The sequence below is a fragment of the Vulpes vulpes genome, chromosome 6 (genome assembly GCF_048418805.1).
Source record: "Vulpes vulpes isolate BD-2025 chromosome 6, VulVul3, whole genome shotgun sequence".
Taxonomy (NCBI): Eukaryota; Metazoa; Chordata; class Mammalia; order Carnivora; family Canidae; genus Vulpes; species Vulpes vulpes.
The window spans coordinates 87,568,032-87,594,776 of NC_132785.1; the positions used below are offsets into that span (position 1 = coordinate 87,568,032).

Genomic DNA, 26,745 nt, shown 5'->3' on the forward strand with positions numbered 1-26,745 from the left:
CTTGTTCTGAGCCTGAAGGTCAGCCAGAGGTGAGAGCTTAGTCTTCTCAGGTCTCTTCTGAGCATGCATTCTGACCTGGAAATGTGTGTGACCTTCTAGATTTCCTGGAATGTAGGAGAGCTTTCATAGTTTATATTCCTCTTATTATCACCTTCCTCAGCTTCTTTCTTCCTAGCCTTTTTGATCTATGTCTTGACCTGACTATTATCTCTTGTCCCAGCTGGCAGGAACTATACATTTGCCTTTAACTGCTTTCAACAATTACTGCCTGTGAAGGCTTCCCAACCCTGGAAAAGCCTTGTTCATCAAAACAAAGGCAAATTCTTCAACTGATCCTTTAGGGAGCCACCAGACAGGTCACAGCAAACTACAGTTTTTTGAGAATTATGTCTGTACTTTAATTTCTTTCTTTCTTTCTTTCTTTCTTTCTTTCTTTCTTTCTTTCTGAGAGAGAATATAAGCAGGGAGAAGGGGCAGAGTGAGAAGCAGAACCCTCACTGAGCAGGGATCCTGATGCAGGGCTTTATCCCAGGATCTTGGGATCATGACCTGAGGTGAAGGCAAATATTAACCAACTGAGCCACCCAGGAACTCCTGTACTGCTCCTTCTGCTGTTAGCACCATGCACCAGGAATATAAACCAAAAAAAAAGTAGCGTTAGGAACAGGAAATTATTGCTTTGGAGAGATTATAGTATTTTAAAATCAGCAACATGTGTACTTTAAAAATAAAAGAGTTATAAACATTAATATGACTATTTACATGTTCTTGAGATGGGTGAGACCCTTCAAAATAAACACTAAAAGCAAAAACCATAAAGGACAAGACTACTAGGTTTGAACACATAAAATTTCAGAGTTACTGAATGTCAAAAATATTACACCATTAACACAAAGTCTTTTTTTTTTAAAGATCATTTATTTATTTATTTGACAGAGAGTGAGAGAGCACAAGCAGGGAGAGCAGCAGGCAGAGAGGTAGAGAGAGAAGTCAAGTCCTTGCTGAGCAGGATGTCCAATGCAGGGCTGGACCCCAGGACCCCAGGATCATGACTCAAGCTGAAGGCAGATGCCCAACTGACTGAACCACTCAGGTGCCCAACACGAAGTCTTAAGAAAAAAAGTATGGTCAACTTCATGATATACTGAACTTCTTTCATGGATAGTGTAGGAAATTGTAAAGTATAACCCATTATCAGTGGCTGGTTGAAATTGACATCGTCTAATGGTGTTGAGTAAATGCCAAAGTGAATTTGTAACTTGCCTTCACACAGGAGAGAGTTTTTGGTATTGGAGATTTTAGGCATGCAGGAAGCTAATGAAATAAATATGGTTGGCAGAACATCATGAGAACACTAAAACAATTTACATGGCTCATTTTTAAAAGATAGTTTTCCTCATTCTCAACTAGACCAGAAGCTCTATAAAGGCAAAGACTTGTCTATATTGTTTCTGCTTACCTAGTATCAATACACGATTTGGTAAATATTTGGCACTTAAAACATTTTCTTAAATGGGTAGATAGATGAATGAAAGGATGAATTTTCAAAATGTTATGGTTTAAAGAAACACATACAAGAAAAATATAAACCCTAAAAACGTGTTTAAGATGAAAAAGTTCTGGAAAAAAGTACAAGTAAACTAAAGAAGGCAGTTACTGGAATGATTCCTTTCTGATCTCATGGGATTTTTTCAGGTACAGACTAACCTTGGTAGGTCTCATGTATTTTCATGTGTTTTCTATTGCTACTGAAACAAATTACCACAGATTCAGTGGTTTAAGCAACACATGTTTATTATCATACGGTTCTGAAGGTCAGAAGTCCCACATGGGTCAGCAGGGCTGCATTATTTCTGGAGGCTCTAGGGGAGAATTGGCTTCCTTGCTTTTTCCAGCTTCCAGAGGCTGCCTACACTCCTTGGTTGGTTACATTGGAGCCACTGGGATATTCCAGGATAATCTCCCCATCTCCAGATCCTTAGTTTACTCATATATGTAAAAGTTCTTTTACCATTGAAAGTAACACATCATAGGTTCCACATAGTAGGATGTGCACATCTTTGGGGAGGGGTCATTATTTTATTTATTTATTTATTTATTTATTTATTTATTTATTTATTTTTATTGGTGTTCAATTTGCCAACATATAGCATTACACCCAGTGCTCATCCCATCAAGTGCCCCCCTCAGTGCCCATCACCCAGTCACCCCCACCCCCGGCCCAGCTCCCTTTCCATCACCCCTTGTTCATTTCCCAGAGTTAGGAGTCTCTTATGTTCTGTCTCCGTTTCTGATATTTCGAGGGGTCATTATTCTGCCTACCACACCTCAGTTCCAGAAAGAAGTTGAGAAGTTCTCCTAGAAGTGGTGGAGAAGATTGAAGCATAATAGAAACTGAAACCCCAAAGCTAGTGGAGGTGGCAATTGAAATGCAGTCCTTAGAGTCACAGCTAAGTCATTCTGGGCCAAATTCAGGAATCTGTGCAGGGGGAGAGTTGCCTAAAGTATTTCCCTCCTATTTTCTGAGTGGAGGGGGGTAAAGATTAAAAAAGTAAAAAAGTATCTTCGTGTATTTCCATTTAGTGGAAATGTATTGATTTGGAGGTGACTTTCAAATTCTTTAAACTTTGTCCTGAAGAATCAGAATAGGACTTATTCCATGCAGCTGTAGAAGGCAAGACCCAGAATCATCAGAGAAGGGCCTTTTTTGAGTTACCTGTGTTCAAACGGAATGAATCACCTCAAAGAAACTGAATACAGTTAGCTTTATGAAAAGCTTACTATATTGCCCCCTTTCCTTGTCATTTTACAAGTGGTAAAATCTGTGCTTAGTGCTTAGGGTCTTAAAACTCTCAATAGATAATCAGATTAATGTTAAGATTGATATGAATATTTGATCAACCTCTGCTGCCCCTCTAGTGTCTGAATTTAAAAGGGAATCCTCTAAAATAGTTCTTACATCAAGGTGAGATTACGGTCACAGACAACCAAGAACTTCTGACAATTTGAAACATTCTATTCTTTGATACCGTGTTCATTTATTTCCTTTTAAAAATGAGATAAGGACACGAGACTTGATGCGGCTCGGTGGGGGGCGCTCAGGTCTTGCTCTCTGCCAACTTGGGTTCAAGACTCAGCAGTGCACCGGGTGCTCTGAATTTCCTGCGCCCCATCCCATCCCATCCCATCCCATCCCATCCCATCCCATCCCATCCCATCCCATCCCATCCCATCCCATCCCTAACGTTGGCTGTTGGCAATCCAAGAATCCAGGGGGAGGGTAGGTGACGGTGACGGCCTTCTGTCACCCTGGCCCCTCACCTCTGCTCTCACAAAGGCGTGTGGGCGCCTCATAAGTATTGTTTTGCCCCTTCAAAGAGGGTACCCCGTCGGATGCTCAGCCCTGTTGGGTTAACAAGTGGAGTGCAAGCACTGGGGTGCAAGACTAATTTGCCAGATCCTTCTTCGGCAACGTTTGAAAGCAAAATCCTTGACCTGACAGTAGTGAAAGAAGGTAACATTTCCCGGCAGGAGGTGGGGAGGAAAGGTCGGGGGAAGCAGTGGTCACGGAGCAGCGCGCGGGCCCGCCGCGGGGAGAACGTGGCGCTCTTCTCCACCAGGCGCTAAACGAGCAGCCCCTGTTGGCTGCGAGGGTGATAACAGCCCTTCGCAGGGGAGTTTCGCGGATGGCCCGGTAGGGGTCAGTGGTGAGGCGGCTTCTAAACGCCGAATATCCTGGCTCCCGGTCAGCTTTGACCCCAAAGGAGGCGCAAAATAGGCAAACACAGCAGCGGGGAGACCCAGGAAGAGATCAGTTATGTCTCCCTTATTGTTAGTGCACTATGAGTAGGCCCCCGAGTACATAAAAGACGTGGGCACACGTGCCGTTTTTGTGTGAAGGATGCAGGGAGGGTTCTCCATCTCTACGTCCGGGAGAGGCAAAAGAGACGGGGTCTCGCTATGTTGCCCAGGCTGGAGTGCAGTGGCTATTCACAGGCGCGATCCCACTACTGATCAGCACGGGAGTTTTGACCTGCTCCGTTTCCGACCTGGGCCGGTTCACCCCTCCTTAGGCAACCTGGTGGTCCCCCGCTCCCGGGAGGTCACCATATTGATGCCGAACTTAGTGCGGACACCCGATCGGCATAGCGCACTACAGCCCAGAACTCCTGGGCTCAAGCGATCCTCCTGCCTCAGCCTCCCGAGTAGCTGGGACTACAGGCGCGCGCCACCGCGCCCGGCGCTCGCAGGGCCGGCGAGGAGCTACTAGAGGCTGAGCTGCGATGACGCGACCTGGAGGCGGAGCGAGGGCGGGGCTGCGGCGCTCGCGGGGGGAAGCGCCCAAGGCGCGGCGCTGCGGGGGCTGAGGCCGGGGGAAGGCTTCGGGGCGAGCTGCCGCGCCGCTGTCCTGGGCTCTGAGCCGGGGAAAGCCGTTTTCGCTGTTCCGGCCTCGGCTCTGCGAGTTTTGCTCCGAACGCTGTGTTCTTATACTTAAACCAGGCTTCAGTAACGTACTGCAGCTTTGGGGGGGAAGTTACTTAGGAGGGAACCATCTGACCCTAAAAGTCTCCTTGGTCCGGCAGGCAGGTGCCTTTATTGTACGAAGTATATGACCTTTAGTAGCAAGGGGGTTGGGGGTCTGCAACAACATCGCAGGCCCACTCAGTTTTCACTATTGAAATGAAGCTTGGGGGAGTCGTCTACTTTCGTAGCCTCCGCATATTCGTTGCTGGTTACTGTAGGAAAATCTATCTAGGTAGGTGGGCGCAAGGATTAGGATTTGGCAGCCTGGAGTCTTTTTTTGGGGACAAGTTTGGGTTAGGAAGGGGTAGGAGGAAGAAGGGAGCAAGGATTTCCAGCCATAGCGGATCTGCAACCACTAGACCTTTTATCTGTCCCGTCCCCATCTCTTTTCTCCTAGAACATAGTCCAAACTTCCCCCTCCACCTCCTCTGTTGCATCACATAACTTTGCTCCCTCCTTGATAGATAAATCAAGGCTATCAGAAAAACCCTAGCAAGTCCTTGTTACTCCCTCCTCTAAATTTGTGCTTACATATTCAAGGAAGGGCAACTCTCGTGGCTTCCTATCCCAAATCCAGTGGGTAAATATTTATCATTTCCATGTCCATCCCATCTCTTTCTCTTACTTGTTTAAAGAGATGCTTTCTTTTATCTTAACTCTCCTTTAACCTTGCCTCTCTTTCCAAATGAAATGTGTGTTGTTTACATGGCTGCTCTTGTTGAAAGTTTGTTCTACAAATACTACATTCACTTTCTAACATTCTGTCTTCAGTCCACAGTCCACTGACCCACTGAAACTATTCTACTAAGACTTTCATATCTAAGCTCCTAACTCGCACATCTAAGGGACTCTTTAAGACCTATGTGATATAATTTATCACCCCCTCATCTGATCATTTGTGACCACTACCTCCTCCCTGAAATTTTCTTCTCCCTGGTTCTTGTCGACAGTCTCTGATAGGTCCTCCCAAGCTTTGCCAGTCTCTCCTCTGCCAACTCTACAAATGTGGCTGTTCCTTGTAGGTCTCTTCTAAACCTAATTTTCTTGCCATGCTCTTCATAAGTGATCTCATCAATTCTCAAGGCTCTCAAATCTATAGCTCTAATCTGGTGCTCTTTCCACAACTCTAAAGCCATATTTTTAGCAGTCTACTGGATATCATCTTGAAATCACTCAGAATTGAACTTGAAATCACTTTGAACTTATACAAGCAAACCTAACCATCTTCTGATCCCTACCTATAAACTTGCCCACCCAATTTCCCATTCTTTACCAATATATTTAGTTGGTCATTTCAGAACTCTCTCAGTCATCCTTGACCACTGTTTCATTCATTTACAGCTATTTCTTCCTTACCTATCCAATGACAAGCTGTGTGCTAGATGATAGAGACATTTGGGGGAGACAAACAAAAACACAGCAATATGTATATCCTGTGATAAGTGCCATTCAATAAAGTGCTGAGAGAAAAACAATGATGGCAGGAATGGGGGAGCGACATACTTTATAAAAAGTAGACAGGCCAGACTCCTTGAGAAGGTATCTGTTGTGCCCAAGATTACATATCTGAGAAACCACCAAGGAGCCGACACCTATGCAAACACACGAGGGTTTATTTATGAGCTCGAGCTTGGGTCCAAGTATACTCCACACAGCAGAGCAGGGGCTTGGACCCCGAAGTGAGTTACAGCTGGTTTTTTTATGGGCTGGTCTAGGGGATTTTCAGAAGGGGTGGAGGAAAATTTTTTCCATTCCAATATGGGGGAAAGGGTGGGGGAGTTTCTTAAGATCTGATATGGGATTCTCTGCCGAGGGCATTCTGAGCTTTATTGTCTTTCCAATATGGGATTCCCTGCCTAGGACATTCTGCAGTTTTTGCTGTAAAATTCAGCTCTTATTTCCAGGGGCCTAAGATGGCTGTACTTGTGCTAATGCTAAACTTGAGGTGGAATGGCCTTAATTTTTCTCGGCCTCCACAGTATCATTTGAACTGGGGCTTAAAGAAAGAGACATCAGTTAGGATACTTCAATTGCCAGAAATAAGGGCTATGTGTAAACTGAAGTAAAGGAACTCCTCTTTTTTTTTTTTTTTTTTTAAGGAACTCCTCTTAAGAAAGAATTGGGGATCCCTGGGTGGCTCAGTGGTTTGGCGCCTGCCTTTGACCCGGGGCATGATCCTGGAGTCATCAGGCTCCCTGCATGGAGCCTGCTTTTCCCTCTGCCTGTGTCTCTGCCTCTCTCTCTCTCTCTCTCTCATTGATAAATAAATAAAATTTAAAAATAAATTTAATTTAAAAATAAATTAAATATTTAAATAAATTAAATTAAAAATTAAAAAAAAAAAGAAAACTGATTGGAAGAAAGTGGGGCAAATGTGGCAGAATGGTAGTTGTCTGAGTCTCTTCTCACCTTTTACGACACTAATAAATTTTTAGTCGGGCAGATCAAGCCCCACCCAGAGACAGACATAATTTGATGTGGGGTCCAAGAGCAAATGGTCAAGAAAGAATTCTTGAAATGGTTGTGATGCAAAAATGGCAGTTTTATCAAAGCACGGGACATGGGATCCATGGGCAGAAAGAGCTGCCCTGGGATTGTGAGGAGGGATTGCTTATATACTTTTAAGTGGGAGTGGAGGGTAGAAGCAAAGGAAGTTTCCAAAGGATTTTCATCTGTTAAAGAACACTTACAGGATCCCAGAGGCCTAGCAAAGGGTAGAAGCAAAGGAAGTTTCCAAAGGATTTTCATCTGTTAAAGAACACTTACAGGATCCCAGAGGCCTAGCTATTGTCAAGCTTTTTTGCCACCAGCAAAGCATCAACATTTAAGATGGTTGGGAGTTCCTGGAGGAATGTCATGCTCTGCCTGTATCAAGTATTTGTCAATGGGCTGCGAGTTGTAAGGAAATTTAAGTTTAGCTACATCTCCTTTTGCCCTTGCTGTCCAAGTCAGAGACCATATTTCCCAGTTTCTCTTACAATCAAGTGTGTCCAAGTTCTTACCAATGGAATATGAGTGAATGTGATAGGTGCAGCTTCTGCATCACTTGCTTAAAAATAAATCCTTTGTCCTCTACCTCTGCTTTTGCCCTTCCCTAGAGCTAGATGGCGCTAGGGCAAACCCACAGCAGTGCCCCGGCTTTAACTATGCAAATGAAGAAGATATCCCAGGCTATACCAGAGCTTCAAGAAGTAAAAAACCGAGTCCATTTAATTACTTAATGGAGCTGAGCCACCCTGCCAGCCCTGGCCACTCCTACCTCTGGACTGTTACAGGAGAAATAAACTGCTGTATTTAAACTGCTGTATTTGGGGAGGGGGGGCTCAAGTTATTTATTGTAGCATAGTCAGTACTCTAAACTATATAGGCAAGCTCACAGAAGAAAACCCTTACTAACCAGAACTCAGAAAGGTCAGGAACCAAAAGAGCTACAGGCATCTACAGCTCACTCTTATTGGATAAATCAGACTCAACCTCCTGTAAGAAGAGTCTGGTTTTCTAGTTTGAGTCCTGTGTCCTCCTACACTCTCTACACTCTCTACATTCATATCCATTTTTATCATAATTATATTGTAAAAACTTTTATGTTGTTTTTCTTTGTCACTATACTTTTACTAGCAGCATGAGCCTCTCAATTTGATGCATACCTTATGATGATTTAAGTTGAGCTCCTGTCGATTACACTAAGCAACTCTTCATCATTCTATACACTTTACCTGCATTGTTTTATGAATTAGTGATATGCATAATATCCAATGCTAAGTCAGTTATTCACAAGCTCAAATCAATGTTTGCTTTTTTTTTTCTTTAGGCTCTGCGACTTCTTCTTCTAGCTTTATTGAGGTGTAATTTACAAATAAAATTATAAGCTATTTAATGTGTACAACATGACGATTTAATATACATATATATTGTGAAAGGATTCCTTCCATAGAGTTAACACATCTATCACCTCACATATTTACTTTTTTCTCTCTTCAGTAAGAACATTTAAGTTCTCTTAGCAATTTTTAATTGTACAATACAGTGTTATCAACTATAGTCACCGTATTAGACATTAGATCACAGACTTTTCTCATCTTATAACTAAAAGTTTGTACCCTTTACCAACCTCTATTTCCTTCACCTCCCAGCCCCTGCCAACCACTTATTTTTTATGAGTTTGACTTTTTTAAAAAAAGGTCTGACATATAAGTGATACCATGCAGTATTTTTTTCTATCTAGCTCATTCCACTTAGCATATATCTTCCAGTTTCATCCATGTCACAAACAAGATTTCCTTCTTTTTAAAGGATGAGTAATATCCCATCAAATTATATACATACATACATACATATATTTTTTTCTTTATTCATTCATTGATACCTTAGGTTGTTTCCATACCTTCACTATTATAAATAATGCTGCAATGAACATGGAAATACAAATATCTTTTCCAGATAATGGTTTTGTTTCCTTTGGATATACATCCAGAAGTGGGATTGCTGGATCACATAGTAGGTTTTTTTTTAAGATTTTATTTATTAATTCATGAGAGACACAGAGAGAGGCAGAGACATAGGCAGAGGGAGAAACAGGTTCCTTACAGGGAGCCTGATGTGGGACTCCATGTGGGACTCGATCCTGAGACTCAATCCCAGGACTCCAGGATCACATCCTGAGCGGAAGGCAGATGCTTAACTGCTGAGCCACCCAGGCACCCCGACATAGTAGTTCTATTTTGAATTTTTTTAGGAACCTCCATTCTGTTTTCCATAATGGCTAAACCAGTTATATTCCCACTAACAGTGCAATATGGGTTTCCTCTTCTCCACATCCTGGCCACTATTTATATCTAGGTTTTTTAAACCTGTGTGTGTGTGTGTGTGTGTGTGTGTGTGCATTTTTTAGAAGTTTATTTTTATCTAAGTAATCCATACATCCAAAATGAGTCTCCAGTTCACCACTCTGAGATAGGAGTCCGTGCTTTTCTGAAGAGCCAGACGCCCTTAGGTTGTTTACTTTTTATTAGTTCAGTAAATTAGGTCACGTTTGGCTATATAAGGTTTTGTTTCTTCAAACCGTAACCTGAATGGCAGTTAATATTGAGGGGCCTAAACATTAGAATAGATACGACTACACTCATCCTAAATGGTATGTCTCACTCTGTCTGAAAAAATCCATTCCATGTTGCACATGACCTTTATACATTAAGCCTTCTGGAACACTAAACGACGAAGAGCATGGGCTCAGACGAAGAGGCTTTCTGCCCAGGTCTGGGAGAAAAGCTGGGTCTGAGCTTGCTTCCTCAGCATCCATCAGGCAAGAGCACCAGACAAGGCTGCGGCTGGCCGGGACTGCAGGGGCTCTGGAGAGAACATCCGAAGAGGAGGCTCCCTGCGGCAGAAGAAAGAACGACTCAGAGGTCACAAAGAGAGAAACTAGCGCGGGCTGGAGATTGTTGCCTGCCAGGACCGCCACTCCACTCCGAGACCGCTGAACAGGCGAGGAACTTGGGTGGGGAGAGGCGGGGCCACCCTCGGAAAGGCGGGGCCTCCAGTAACGAGCCAGACGCGAGAAGGGCAGGGGAGGGACGGGGGCGACCAGGGGGCGGCACCTGACGCGGGTGGGAACGCCCAGGGGAGGAAAGGGAGGCGAGAGGCGGGGTCACCCCGGGGAAGAGAGGCACGGCCGGAAGGGGGAAGGGAGCGGGGCCGACAAAGTACTCACCCTGACCTCCGTCCCCGTCTCCTGGTCCAGAACAGGGCTGCATCCTCCCGCCCTTTGACACAGTCTTCGCCGCCGCTCCCCGCAGGGGGATCACTTGTTGCTGCCAGCAGGATTTTCATCACGCTAGGTTATTTGCATTTCACAGACATGCCCCTGTGGGCCAACCCTGATTCTACTGTATTTAATAAGCGAACAATGCATTAACCAGAATTAGCATTTTGACAGAGTAAACGTTTACTTCTTGGCCATGCCTTACATGGAAGAAGAGCCTTTAATATGGTTAATACACAATATCTCATTGATCCAGAAATTCATTTCTTGTGGCAGGTTTAAAAATACCAGAATTACTTACCCAGTGTCATGCGGCTGGGCATATAAATATAAGTTAAATGTGTGTGTGTGTGTGGGGGGGTATTTTCTGTAATTTGAAATCATTTTGACTTTCATCTGACAGTTCTGAGGGAATACGTTAACATTTTAGAACTTAGAACTTTAGAACATCAGAGCATGGCTGTTTATTACATTGATTCTGATTTGACGTTGAATAAATCACATCCCCAAACCAAAACTTCACACGTTAAAATCCCGATATTTAACACTTAGCCGCAAATATTGATTCTATCTCTTTACACCAGTGTGGCAAAAGCTTTTTGCTGCATTTAATTTATTCCTTTTTAAAGTGTTAGAATCCACTAGAATGTTTCACATTCATCAGATAACGTTTAAAAGAGTGCTTCCTTTGTTTGGGGACTCCTTAGACTTAAACTAATGTCACCTCAGACCAGAATAATACACAAATTGACTTACTTTTTTGTGACTTTCTATTCTCAAGATTAATTATTTGCCCAGGTTAATATATGGGAACAGCCTTGCTTTTGGTAGCAAAATACTTTAAATTGCATACAGCTTTCACTGACTAAGGTGAGAGAGGATCAAGATAACATTCTTTGCTTAAATCACTCTCATCCAACAAATATTTATTGAGCACCTGCTATGTGTTAGGTGTCCTGAAGTGTTAACCATTAGTTAATATTGGGGATAAAGGTTAGTTTTGAGAATAAAAGTGTAAACAGGGAAACAATGAATCTGCTTGACCTGAAACAAATAGTCTAATACATAGGCTTATGTATTCACCTTGGACCCTGAGGAAAGGGCATAATTTCTGAGAGGAATGACTGGAAAAGTGTCTAATTTCACATGATTGTTGGCTCCAAGTATGACGAATATAAAAATTCTATGGCTTTTCCTACGTGGAGGTGGTGAGGAGGGTAATATCTTCCCCTAGATCTCCTCCCCTTATCATGAATCAGTGGAGTAACATTGAGGCCTCCTAAGGTTCAACCTATTTTCACTTTTATTTTGGAGGGGGAGATTTCAAGCTTTTCTCTGCGTGGCTCAGACAACTTTTTAGTATTACTTACTGAGATTTTATGATGTAATGGTTGAATATATAGTACCAGGCATGCTTGCTAGGGGATACTTTATAAATACATTGTTACCACAATTCACATCATTAATACTTAAAAATATATCAGATTACACTCTGGTTTCTGTATACAATGATTTACAATCAAAGTGATTCATGATTTCCTCAGGGAGTGCTTTTAGGGCTAATGTACCCTGAAAGTATCTCTTTTTACAGAGAATACTGAAGGCACAGGCTGCCTGTGCTTGTTCAAAGGAACCCTCTCATTGTACAATGACAGAACTATAATTCATTTTATGGCATAGCTCATTTCCCAAGAAGGGCTAGGCCTGGCATGTGGCAGGAAAGAAGGAAAAGACAAAACCATTACACATGAGTTGCAACATTCTCTTAATGGAGTTAATTTATAGTCACTATGATGTATGGATAAACTATATTGTATATTACTAAAAGGGTATAATCAAGGCAAACATACAAATACTGAGGTATGATTTATCATTATCAAAACTAATGTTAATACTCCCATGCATTAACATAATTATAAACTAGAAGAGTGATTTACCCTCTAATGACAATTTTTATTAAAATAGTAAGGCCCAGGGCCCCTGGGTGGCTCAGTTGGTTAAGTGTCTGCCTTCAGCTCAGGTCATGATCTCAGAGTCCAGAGATGGAGTCCCATGTCTGGCACCCCGCTCAGTGGGGAGTCTGCTTCTCTCTCTCCCTCTGCACTCCCCCTCAACTTGTGCTGCCCCCCCAAAGAAATAAATAAAATCTTAAAAAACACACAGAAAAATCCCCATTAAAAAAAAACCATTATGCTAAGTAAAATGAGCCAGACACAAAAAGACAAATATTGTATGACTCCACCTATATGAAATATCTAGAAAAAGCAAATGCATAGAGATAGAAAGCAACTTGGGGAAATTGATCCTTGTTTTTTAGGGCATTAACCACAAATAGGTGCTGAATTTTGACAAATACCTCTTCTGCATTGATAAGTATAATTGTGCACTTTCTTCTTTAGCCTGCTAATATGATGGATTACATTGACTTTTCAAATACTGAGACAGCCTTGCATCTCTGAATAAACTCCACCTGGTCATGGTGTATGGTACATGTTTGGTGTATGATTTTAAAAAAATACATACATATAGTTGGATTTTATCTAACATTGTTTTAAGATTTTGCATCCTGGGACGCCTGGGTGGCTCAGTGGTTGAGCTTCTGCCTTTGACTCAGGTCATGACCCTGGGGTCCTGGGATCGAGTCCACATTGGACTTCCTGTAGGGAGCCTGCTTCTCCCTCTGCCTATGTCTGGGTCTCTCATGAATAAATAAATAAATAAACCTTAAAAAAAAAAAAAAGAATTTGTCTTTCACTTAAGTTATCAAATGTATGGGATCCCTGGGTGGCTCAGCAGTTTAGCACCTGCCTTTGGCCCAGGGCATGATCCTGGAGTCCCGGGATCGAGTTCCGCGTCAGGCTCCCTGCATGAAGCTTGCTTCTCCCTCTGCCTGTGTCTCTGCCTCTCTCTCTCTCTCTCTCTGTGTGTGTGTGTCTATGATGAATAAGTAAATAAATCTTAAAAAAAAAGTTGTCAAATGTATATGTGTAGAGTTGTTTGTAGCATTGTATTATTATCATTTTGTTACCTGCAGGGTCTATAGTGATATCTCATGGTTCATTTCTGATATTGGTAATTTGTGTCTTCTTTTTTTTGTCAGTCTTGCTAGAGGTTGTCACTTTTCTTTTTTTTAAAGCAGGCTCCACGCTGGGCTTGAACTCATGACCCTGAGATCAAAACCTGAGTTGAGATCAAGATGCAGATGCTTAACTGATTGAGCCACCCAGGTGCCCTAAGATTGTCATTTTAATCAATGTTTCCAAGGAACTAGCTTCTTTGTTTCACTGATCTTCTCTATTATTTTTCTGTTCTCAATTTTGTTGATTTCTGCTCTTTAGTATTTCCTCCTTCTGTTGCTTTGGATTTATTTTGTTCTTTTTCTAGCTTTTTGAGATGGTAACATGGATTATTGATTTGTGACTTTCCCTCTTATTCTAAGGTATGCATTTTAGTGTTATAAATTTCCTTCTCAGCACTGTGTTAGCTGGTCCCCCAAATTTTGATACGTTACATTTTCATTTTCATTCATTTTGATGTATTTTTCTCTCCCTTGAGACTTCCTCTTTGATCATGGATTATTTGGAAGTGTCTTACTTAGTTTCCAAGCATTTAAAGATTTTCCTGTTACTTTTCTGTTATAAATTCCTAGTTTGATTCCATTGTAGTTGGAGAACATACTCAGTATGATTTCATTCTTTAACATCTGCTGAGATTTGGGATGCCTGGCTGGTTGAGTTGGAAAAACATGTGACTTTTAATCTCAGGGTCACGAGTTGAGCCCCACATGGGGTGTAGAGATTACTGAAATAAATTTAAAAACTTAAAAAAAATTGCTGAGATTTGTTTTATGGTCCATGATCTATTTTATGATCTATTTTAGTGTATGTTCCATGGGTACTTGGTAAGAATGTGTATTCTGTATTGTTATGGGAAATATTCTTTTTTTTGGAAATATTCTATAAATACCAGTTATATCCTGTTGGTTGATGCCACTGTTGAATTTTTCTATATCCTTGCTGACTTCCCAACTAGTTTGTTCTATAAACTGTTGAGAGAGAGGTATTGAAATTTCCAATTATACATCTACAATCTGTAATTGTAGATTTATCTATTGACCCTTCCAGTTCTATCAGTTTTTGCTTCATATATTTTTGTTGCTTGCTTATACAATTGTCTTTAATATATTTCCTCTATATACATTTAGAACCACATCAGACAATATTATAAAATTCTGATGCAATTATCAATGTAATTCAGAAAATTGAAGAAGGAAACTCTATTGCATTTACCTATATTTTTGCTTACTACATTCTTTCTTCTCTCCTGATGTTCCAAAGTTCCTTTAAAAAAAATTCTTTCTGGGGCACCTGGGTGGTTCAGTGGTTGAGCGTCTGCCCTTGGCTCAGGTCCTACATTGGGCTCCCTGTGGGAAGCCTGCTGCTCCCTCTGCCTATGTCTCTGCCTCTCTGAATAAATAAATGAAATCTTTAAAAAAAATTCTTTCCTTTCTGTTTAGAGAACTTCCAACTTCTGTTGGGCATTTTTTAGTCTAGGTCTTATGGTGAAATTCTCTTAGTTTTCTTTCATCTGAGAATGTCTTGATTTCCCAAAAATATTTTACTGGATATAGGATTCTAAGTTGACAGTTTTTTTCTTTCAGCACTTAAAAAATTTTATGTTACTTACCCTTGGACTCTTTGTTTTCTGTTAAGAAATCCACTATTGTTTAAATTGGTTTTTTTCCCTTGTAAGTAAAGGGCTGTTTTTCTCTGGTTGTTTTCAAGATGTTTTTGCCTTCAGTTTTTAGAAGTTTGACTATAATGTGTTTTGATGTTTGTATCCTTAGAGTACATTTATCCTATTTGGAAGTTCATTCAGCTTCTGAACTATGTAGGTTTATGTTTTTTTGCCAAATTTGGGAAGTGGCTATCCATTACATATTAGGGGACTTTTTCAGCTCTACCTTCTCTCTCCTCTCCTGAGACTCCAAGGATATGAACATTAGAAGTTTTGTTACAGTTCCACCGGTCTCTGAGGCTCTTCTTACTGTTTTTTTTTTTTTCTTTTTCTTTCTTTCTTTTTTTTTACTCTATTTTCTGTTGTTCAGACTGGGTAATTTCAACTGCTATATCTTCTAGTCCACTAACTTCTTCCTCCATCCTTGTTATTCTGCTGTTGAGCCCATCCATTGAGCTTTTTATTTTCAGTTCTAAAATTTCCATTTTGTTTTTATGTCTTCTATATATTTGCTGAGACTTCCTATTTCTTTGATGAGACTCTATTTTTTCAGTTGTTTCAAGTTCACAATTGCTCATAGAAGCAATGTTATGATGGCTGCTATAAAATCTTTGTCAGATAATTCTAACATCTTTGTCATACTGGTGTTGGCATTTATTAATTGTCTCTTCTCATTCAGTCTGATATCTGGTATGATTAGTGAATTTTGGTTGAGATCTGAATATTTTAGACATTATAAAACTCTGGATCTTATTTAACTTTCTGTTTTAGCTGGTTTCCTCTAACACTTCTCCAACAGGAACAGTGGAGCACCAACTAATTACTACCAGGTAGGAGCAGAAGCCCAGGTTCTTTACTCAGCTTTTGTTGACACCGTAAGGGGAGGCTCCTTGTTACTGCTGGGTCAGTGGGTGGGGGGAACTGGCTCCCCACTAGGCTTCATTTGGAAAGAGTAGGAATACCTCATTATAGCTCCCCACATGGTTTTCACTAATACCATACCACAAGGGATGAGGAATGTTGGGGAGAAGTGGGGTAATGGTGGGAGAAGGGGTGAGACTTCTTACACTGAAAATAACTGACTCTCCAATAGGCCTTTTCTGATATTACCCCAGCAGAGAGGGGGAGGGATACCTCCTAATTGTCAATGGAGGTGAAAGTCTAGGCTTTCATGTGGTGTCCATTGACACCAAGTGTTTGGGTAAGGTTTCTTTCCACCTGGTAGGGATGAAAGCCCCTATTTCCTATTCCACCTAGTGAGGAGAAACTCACTCAGAGTTCAGCAAAGGTGGAGGGTCACCTGGGTGGCTCAGTCAGTTGATTTTGGCTCATGTCATGATCTTGGAGTTCTGGGATCAAACCCCATGTCAGGCTCCATGATCAGCAGAGAGTCTGCTTGAAGATTCTCTCTCTCCCTCTCCCTCTACTTCTCTCCCTGCTTGCACACACACGGTCTCTCAAATAAATACATAAATCTTTTTTTTTAAAGATTTTATTTATTCGTGAGGGACACAGAGCAAGAGAGGCAGAGACATAGGCAGAGGAAAAAGCAGGCTCCCTATGGGGTGCCTGATGCAGGACTCGATCCTAGGTCCTGGGATCATGCCTTGAGAGGAAGGCAGATGCTCAACCACAGAGCCACCCAGGCAACCCAATAAATAAATCTTAAAAAAAAAAAAAAGAGTCCAGCAAGGGTGGAAATCTAAGCTACTGCCCAGCCTTTGACACCATGGGTGAATATGGGGTCACAGCTTTTTCTTTGGCTGGAGTATGGTGGTTATTTCCTGAAGTTTTCATCTTGCTAGGTTGTTCCTTTCAAAATCCTTTGGCTAAAGAGAGCATTCTTTTGTTAGGACCTTTTTTTTTTTTTTTTTAAAGATTTTATTTATTCATTCATGAGAGACTAGAGAGAGGCATAGGCAGAGGGAGAAGCAGGCTCCCTGTGGGGAGCCCAATGTGGGACTCCATCCCAGAACCCTGGGATCATGCCCTGAGCCGAAGGCAAATGCTCAACCACTAAGCCACCGAGGTGTCCCCCACCCCCCTTTTTTTTAAAGATTTTATTTATTTATTCATGAGAGACAGACAGAGAGAGAGAGAGAGAGAGAGAGAGAGAGAGAGGCAGAGACACAAGCAGAGGGAGAAACAGGCCCCACGCAGGGAGCCCGACACGAGATTCAATCCAGGGACTCTAGGATCATGCCCTGGGCCGAAGGCAGGTGCTAAACCACTGAGCCACCCAGGTGTCCCCCACACCCTAATTCTAATGGTGGTTTTATTTTTTAACAGTAATGTAAGTATTTAATTATTATGTATTAGGTATTAATATATCATATATAATTCTCCATAAAGCATTAAAGTCTGTGTCTTTGATACATTTACTTTGTTAAAATTTTGTTTTGCTTGCATACTACTTTATATTGTCATATTTTGTAAAGTTAGCATTTTTATTTGTAAGTAACAGTAGCCCATTGGAGCTTGCTTTAACAAAAAGAAAAGTAATTTTATATAAAGACACAAGATGTCTCATGAAACTCAAAGGTTGGTATGCAGACAGACCCCAAGAAGGGCCTGGAACCGTGGATAGAGCCTAGGAAATAATCTGTCTCTTCTCCTTTCTGTACCTCTGTTTTTTATTTTCTCCCTGAAGACTAACTTCTGTCTGCCACCCAGTACTCAAAATACTCACTATTTAGTATCCTACTTAGTAGGATACGGATCCATTGGCAAAAGACACACTAATATGGCCTTCCTTCAAATATGATTTTAAATTCTTAGGAATGAGAATCTGATTAGCCAATTAAAATAATGAGTGTACCTGTGGTCCAATTGGTATGACCAGACATGTGTGTGTTGAGCAGTCACATGATGCCAGGAATCTACTCCTGTATTCCTATGGTTGGAAGGTAGTTGTTTCCAGAGACATTCTAAAAGTGTCAAATATATTGGGTGACTTGTTCTACTGCTAGAATCTTTGATATACTGTTAAGAATGTGTCCAGATCAAAATTGTTATTATGTCCCAGCTTAACCTTCTCATATAACCAATGTTACTGCTGGGTAAGCACATTGAATTCACGACTTATAATGTCAAAAAGATAGAATAAACAGCAGAGAGACCCATGTTTACATTTAAAAATGAAGTCCAACATTAGAAACTACTTTATTTTTTTATAAGTATTTTTTACAAGATTTTACTTATTTATTTATGAGAGATACACACAGAGAGAAGAGGCAGAGACACAGGCAGAGGGAAAGCAGGCTCCTCACAGGGAGCCCGATGTGGGACTCTATCCCCAGACCCCAGGATCACACCCTGAGCTGCTGAAGGCAGAGGCTCAACTGCTGAGCCACCCAGGTGTCCCTAGAAACTACTTTAAAGACTTTAGAACATTTCTTTTTCAGCAATAATTAGTTTAGGAAGTCAGTACACAGGGTAGCTGATCTTCCTACCACAATGAAGAGAGCAGAGTAACTGTTGCCCTAGTTCACCAGAGAGGGTCCTAGCAACACAGACTCCAATGTGTGAAATTGTAATGTTACCCTTGAAGCCAGATTTTGGCTCAGTAGGTTTATGTTTTCTATTACTGTGGACATATAATTCAGTAGGTATCTTCTAAGTTATTGGAACATTAATCTTTCCTACTTGAAATAGAAACAAGCCCATAAATTTTGCCCAACTAAGCCAGTGTTACACTGGTTATAGTGTAATATTTACCTAGGGTTTTACAACTATTTCCACACTTATAAATCTTGGACACTATGCTCAAAAATTGTATTTTGGAGTAGGACATACTACATAATTGTATACTGACGGTCCAAAGGTACTCAACAGCAAAAGCTGCTCCCTTGTTTGTTCTTGGTACACATGCTACATGTGCATAAAGCAAAGTAAAAAAAAGGTTATGGAGGAAGAAATCTCACATAAATCTACCTGGTTATGCTCTTCTATGGAATCTTTCCTTTCCAACCCCAAGCTAGGTTTTGGATTAGGTTAAGGTATCAGTTTACAAGATTGCCAAGCTCTATTTTTCAATACAATTATCTCCTTTTTTCCTTTAATCCTTCCTTTTTTTCCTCTCTTCCCATCTTGCTGCTGCTTCTTTCCCACTCACTTTTAAATTTATTCTTTTATTCTCTGTCTTTGAAGCAACACTGTGTGGCATTTATAATCATTTTATTTATTCAGTTTCTAATCCATAATCATTTTTAAATTTACTGGCTTACTACCTTTTTTTGAGATTTGGAAGATTAATTCTTTTCTCTGGGTTCTGTAACATGGAAAGTTCTTTTACCTTGCTTTTACCATCAACTTGGCCATTAGAAGGATCTCCTTGGGAAGCGAATTCCCTACCAGTAAGTCAGGAAGTAGGCAGATCAAATACAGAATACTATGCGAGAGGGGGAAAGAAAAGTAATATAAAGAGCTAAGACTGCATAATGTTTTAAATAAGTAAATCTTTTTGTTTAGTGCCATTATGACTCATTCATCAATCAGAAGTCAGTATTGTGTTTACATGCCATTTCCTTCATATATCTCTAACCACAGGAGGAAACAAAACAGAAACAAAACAAGATAAAGCAAAAAACAGAACCTATAAATTAAGAGATTTAAAGCTGGAATGACTATACAGACAGAACAAGGTTAATTTTAGCCCTCCATTTTTTGGTGTCCCTTGAATATCTTCCTGAAGAGCACACTATCCACACCAACACACAGCTATGTAATAACAACATATCTGAGCAACTGATAGCACAGAGCCTGACAACTCTTACTGTAAACATTACACACAAATTGTTGTTTTATTACTTAATTACAAAGCTTGCAGGATTCAGTTAATTAAGCAGTCTTAATGCTTTAGCTTCTCTGTTCTTAAAAAACAAAATTCTTTTTCAGAAAATCAATGTTGCAGTTTTGTCAGTTTAGAGAGAATAATCTTGTTTTAGCTTAAAAATACTTTTCTGATGTTAAAAACCAAATTTCTGACATATATGCTTCTTTTTAAACAGCAAATGTTATGGTTATCACCAGGATATGAAATGTTTCCCATTCCAACAATTATAGTGATTCAAATGGTTTATATAAAAATGATACATCTGCGGATCCCTGGGTGGCTCAGTGGTTTAGCGCCTGCCTTTGGCCCAGGGTGTGATCCTGGAGACCCGGGATCGAGTCCTGCATTGTGCTGCCTGCATGGAGCCTGCTTGTGTCTCTGCCTCTCTCTCTGTGTGTGTCTCTCATGAATAAATAAATAAAATCTTTAAAAAAAAAAAAAGAGATACATCCGGGACAACTGGGTGGCTCAGCAGTTGAGTGTCTGCCTTTCGGGGAGGGTGTGATCCCAGAGTCCCAGAATCGAGTCTGGCATTGCACTCCTTGCATGGAGCACGCGTTCTCCTTTCTCTGCCTGTGTCTCTGCCTTTCTCTCTGTCTCTCATGAATGAATGAATAAATAAAATATAAAAAAATAAAAATAAAAATGATACATCCATGTAATTTCATGAGAAGGAATGTAATTTTAGAAGGTTGGAAATGATTCTAGAATTCTACTTGTCTGACTCCATTTCCAAATGATCACCTAATGGGAAAATTACTAACATAATCAGATCCCCAGTTTGCACAATGTTGGTTAAAGACCTTATTTTGCATTTTTTAAATTAAAACGTGTACCATTCAGGGTTCTTATTTACAATCAAACTGACCATGGTTAGCTTGGACTGAAAATAATTTTAGTGGAAGTAAATATGAGACCTATAGGATTAGCAGGAAGGCTGCGGAGACGGGAGAAAAGGTACTGTTGGGACTATGCCACAGAACAGTTTGTTGGTACTTTTACTATAACATTTGTTGCCTTTGGCACTTCTGCCACTAGATAGCTGCCACCATCCTGTTGGACTCAGTCACTTTGGGTACTTGTCCTGGTAACTGTGTAATTTTGAATCTCTCAAAATTCAAAGCCTGTAGTAGGACATTGATGAATTAATTGGTTGAGCCCAGTTCATTTACCTAAATCTTAGCTACTGGGGAAATAGGAAAAGGAATATGTCTATTTGCCCACCTTCATCTTTCCTTCTACCTACTTTGGGATTACATCAAATAGGAGAGGTATTTGCATACTGGGCAGCTATATGGCAAGTATCCACAGACAAGTTTTAATCTAGAGCTTACAAGTTTGATCATGCTATAGTTGCCAAGTATTCCATCTTATTCTTTTCATTGAATGGCATTGACTAGTGGATAGTGGTTCTATTAATAATTCAATAAACTTAGATATAATTATAGTATGTTTTTAAAATACTTTTTTATAAGAATCTCAGAAAGATTTATGCCTTTGTCTGACAGGTCTATTGTCTTGGTAAGTTATACCAGTGATTAAGGTATTATTTCACTAAACTATGCAAGAAATTGTGTGTGGGGTTATGTATCTTGGGGAAGAGAATAATAAAATTAGTAGAGTTCAGAATTCATAGACTTTTAAACCTGAAGTGAAGTTAGCAATTAGTTCAGTGGTTCTTAATTTTAGCTACATTAGAATCATTCAGGGAGGCCTTAAAAAAATACTGGTGGGTAGAACTTCTACCCTAGATATTTTGACATAATTGATCTGGGTCGGGGCCCAAGCATTTATGTGGTTTTAAAATGCCCCAGGTGATTTTAATGTGTAGCCAGGGCTGAACACCATTATCTAGTCATTTACTGAGTTCACACAATCATTTGTTACGATGGAGAAAAAAACAACAGATTGGATTTTTAAAAAAATCTTAATTTGAATCTCTTTTGTACCATTTTATTGATCTTAATAAAGTAGCTTATCCTCTCAGTGTCTCAGCGCTTTGAATTGTAAAGAATACTATACTGCCCTAGCCAATTAAAAGAGATTTCTCCAGGGATGCCTGGGTGGCTCAGCAGTTGTGTCTGTCTCTGGCTCAGGGCCTGATCCCAGGTCCTGGGATTGAGTCCCACATTGGGCTCTCCACGGGGAGCCTGCTTCTCCCTCTGCCTATGTCTCTGCCTCTCTCTATGTCTCTCATGAATGAATAAATAAAATCTTTAAAAAAGAGAGATTTCTCCATTGCAGGAATAGAAAAAAATGATCACTGAGGATGAATAACTTACCCAAACCTAATCACAAAATGTTGGGAGTAATTTAAGGATGTCATTTAGCTTTTTATATTCACTTGTGCCACTAGACCATGTTGCCTCTGTTTATGTTTATGGTCCGAAGCCCTATTAAGCAATTTGCTAAAATGTCAACTATAATTCATTTGTTTTTAGTTTTATCATTCCCACTTTTAATATTGCTAAAAATGAAATGAAGTCTTCATTCTCAGGCATAACTAAAGTAATTATTAAGGTCTTGATTGGGATACGACTTTCTTTTTTTATGGTTAAACAGACGATCTAGAAAGTGGTTCCTTATCTGACACAGAGGACAAGGGAGTGAATGATTAATTTGGTTCATGGTGTCCCTTTAAGTATTTTTAAATATTGGAATTCATTAAAGTTACCAAGAATATTTACAAATTAAAATTATGTTTTCATTGTCTTAATTTGATTTTTTTAGTTTTATTTTTGAGTCTCCATCTTCACTGTATTATCATCAAAAAATATTTGCTACTTTACTACATGCCCTATGGTGTGCTAGGGACTAAGGATTAAAAAATGAAAAGGGGATCCCTGGGTGGCGCAGTGGTTTGGTGCTTGCCTTTGGCCCAGGGCGCGATCCTGGAGACCCCGGATCGAATCCCACGTCGGGCTCCCGGTGCATGGAGCCTGCTTCTCCCTCTGCCTATGTCTCTGCCTCTCTCTCTCTCTGTGACTATCATAAATAAATAAAAATTAAAAAAAAAAAAAAAGAACATGAAAACTTTCTTAGAGAGCTTATAAACAAATAGGTATAATACCAGGGGAGGGCTAATTCTCCCACCTCAGTGTTTCAGTTGGAAAAGATTCGAAAATTTTCTAACGATATACTTTATAATAGTTTCTTACTTGCTTTTTATTTCTACTGCTAATAGGTTTCCTGGGGCTCTAGGCTTCTTTCAACTAGATAGAGCTCCATGTTGGCTAAGTAGACTAAGGGCTCAAAATGAAGCCATAAACAAGGGATGGTACCTTCCTTAAACAGGTATATAGATTGACCACCCTTCTTCCCACATGGTCAGAATTGTACTTAGTGGGGCGCCTGGGTGGCTCAGTTGGTTAAGCATCTACCTTCGGCTTGGGAGATGATCTTAGGGTCCTGGGATGAGTCCCGCACGAGGCTCTCTGGTCAGTGGGGAGCCTGCTTCTCTGCCTCTGTTGCTCCCTCTGTGTTCTCTCACTCACTCTCTCTCAAATAGTCTTAAAAAAAAAAAAAAAAAAGAATTGTCCTTAGCACAGCATGGGATAAAAAGAAATATATGACATAGTCATACAGAATGAATAAGAGCTTTAGGAATTTAGAAATAGGGGTAAATAGAATGAGGTGCTATTGTTAAAGACTTGTTCATTTCATTTTAAGAGCAAAAAGCTAAGCCATTTTTTTAGAATATTTTATTTATTTATTCGTGAGAGACACACACACAGAGAGGCAGAGACACAGGCAGAGGGAGAAGCAGGCTCCACGCTGGGAACTGGATGTGGGACTCGATTCCGGGACTTCAGGATCAGGCCCTGGGCTGAAGGCGGCGCTAAACCGCTGAGCCACCAGGGCTGCATCTAAGCCTTTTTTTTTTTTTTTTTTAAAGATTTTTAATTTATTTATACATGAGAGACAGAGAGAGAGAGAGAGAGAGACAGGCAGAGGGAGAAGCAGGCTTCATGCAGGGAGCCTGATGTGGGACTCGATCCCAGGTCCCCAGGATCCCACCCTGGGCCAAAGGCAGCGCTAAACCGCTGAGCCACCGGGGCTGCCCTAAGCCATTTTTTAAAGTAAATATTTTTCTTATAACATGGAATTTCAGTCAGGAATATCAGAAGATAATATATGTGGCTGTTCAGCAGATTGGAAATTATGGTGTTTTCTAAAAGGGAGCCTGGTTTCTATGTTGGAGAAATCTTTTCATTTATGGGCTTTAAGTTAAAAAGCAGAGATTTTTAATACAATTTTTATATTGTTTTGGAGCTTTCATTTGTGTTTGAAACATAAAACAGTGAAACAGGGTACACTGAGAAATATAGTATTTTGTTTCATAAATGCAAAATTTAGTTTATCTGTAAAATATTTCACAGAATGGAAATATTTTTAAATTTATCAATTTTGAATGAACTTTCAAGAAATCAAAAAAATGATCAGTGGTATAATTTAGTAGTTGCCTAAACTGTTACTTTTTACAGATATTTTGGTTTTATTGAAATTCACTTACTTCTCAACTGCTATGACTATATACAAAGTTAAATTTTTTCACTATCTGTATTTTAAGTTTCTGGCAATTATTTTGTTTTTTATGATTATTACTTAAAATAACTTATTGTATGATGAACCACTCTAGATATCCAATATTCTAACCCCAGACAAAATTAGTATGTCCCTTTCCTTTTCTGTTTGGTCTTATTTGTAGTATAAGTGGCATTCATTCATTCAAATAATGATGTAACTTACATTGACAAGTCTCTGCCTCTATGAAGCCTGCATTCTGGTGGAATATAAACCGAGGATGGCTTTCAAAAATAAACTTTTTAGACCTAACACAGTATCAGTGCCAGGTAGACGCTGTTAGGTGCTTCCAGCTGCTTCTGTTTTTCATTATATTACTCCTTCCACTGAAAAATAAATCCAAGCCCAGCAGATCAATCTCCATCTACCTGGAAAAACTGGAATCTTCTGTGAGAAAACTATTATGTTGGAATGCAACAAAATATAATACCTCTATATGCCACATATAAAAAAAATTCCTACCTCAAATACAATAATAAGTACTATGGCACTTTATAAACCACTTAGATTCCAAACCACTGTGTGAGGTAGTCAGGGAGATACCATCATTAGGGGGCTAAGAGGAGGAGCTGCATATTTATGATTTAATCTCAGCTCTGTGATCCTCAAAAAACACCTTAACCTCTCTATTGATATGTAAAATGTTAATGCTCAAAATTACTTCATATGATTGCTGTGAGGATTAAAAATAGATTTAAAATATTTAGTACAGTGTTTGCCATTACAAACAACAGATGGTGACTATTTTTTTTATGAGTGATATTATCCTTCGTCTGATTTTACAGATAAAGAAAATGAAGTTTAGGAAGGTTGAGGCCTAAGGATTCACAGCCATAAAACGGACAGGCAACACTTTGAACCCTAATCTTCTCACTCCAAAATCCTTCCTTCAGTTTTATGACAGTGGAAAGTAAGATGGATCATGGCAGATGGAAAGTAAAATTGGATCAGTCAGAATATTAACAACTCTACTAAGTTTATTTCAGCTGAAGCTTATAAGGTTATCACCTGACCCATCTACCATTATCAAATATTCTTATATTATGAAACAAGTATGGTATCATATGCTTCTCAAGCATCTTCCTTAAAAAATAACAAACCCTATTTCCTGTTTTTCCTCCCCTTGGTTCCTTTATTTTAGGCTTCGCCTTACTTTAAGTCTAACTTGATCTCTAACTATTTGCTACAAAAAAGTTTCCGAAAGTCTTCCACAAACATTTTGTTATTTACTCTGAAACGGAGTACACAGAGCAAGGTCGGCATTACACTCGGTTTACACATGAGATAACAAACTTAGCAAGGTTAAATGCCTTAGATCCAGGTCACAAAAGTAGTCAGGCTTTCTGACTCTAAAACCTATGCTAAGATTATTATCGTCTGGGATTTTTTAAAAAAATATTTATTTATTTATTTATTTAGAGAGAGAGAGGGGCAGAGACCCAGGCAGAGGGAGAAGCAGGCTCCATGCAGGGAGCGCAATGCGGGACTCGATCCCGGGTCTCCAGGATCACGCCCGGGGCTGAAGGCGGCGCTAAACCGCTGAGCCGCCCAGGGATCCCCTCGTCTAGGATTCTTGAAGAAAAGCTAGGTGGTTAAGTTACTGCTCAACACACTAACTTAAGTATGAAAAGTTACCACCTTAAAAAGTTGAAAACGCAGCAAGGGACTGGAACTCTGGTTAACACTGTCGTTTTTAAGTAACAGGGTCTGGTCCCGAAGAGATGTGTAAAGATAGGGCTCGAACACCGAAAAGCAGGGTTTCCTGGCAAACCCAAGCCTGGTAAAAGCGCCGCACTGCTTGGCCGACTCCACACAGAACTCGGGCCTCCCACGTGTCCTTCAGGAAATGCACAGAACACGAGGGATAAGGGAGGCCAAGGAGGGGCTGGGAGAGGTACAAACAGCATATAGGGCTTTCCCGGGTGACTGAGGACGCGCGGAGGCTGGGGCGGGATGAAGGGAACTCGCTGAGCACCTGGCGGGCACCGACGTCCGGAAGCAGCCTGGGGGAGGCTTGCACCGCGGGAGAGGGCTTGCCGTGGGCCCCGCCCTCGGGAGCTCCCCAGTGGATTTGCTGCTCTGGTTCGAGAGGGCTGGGGGAGGCGAGAGCGCGCAACAGGGACGCAGAAAGTACGCGTATAGCAACAGGCGGGCACCGGTCAGAGTCCGAGTTTCGCGGGTCTAGGGCCTGACCGCAGCCGCGAGGCCTCCAGGCCGCCGTAGCCCCGCCCCCTCGCGCGTGGCGCCCATGACGCTGGGCGCGCGGGCCGCGCTCCTTACAGAGCTCGCTCTCACCGAACGGTCG

The 26,745-nt window shown here is 40.7% G+C and overlaps 1 long non-coding RNA gene across 1 annotated transcript; it reads right to left on the reverse strand.

Annotated features, from left to right (window-relative positions):
• Positions 1–8,396: 8,396 nt before the first annotated feature.
• LOC140599364 (uncharacterized) lies at positions 8,397–10,337 on the reverse strand. Its single transcript, XR_012002153.1, has 2 exons — positions 10,235–10,337; positions 8,397–9,901 (listed from the first exon to the last, which is right to left on the reverse strand). It is a non-coding gene; the product is annotated as an uncharacterized lncRNA (long non-coding RNA).
• Between the last annotated feature and the right edge of the window lie 16,408 nt (positions 10,338–26,745).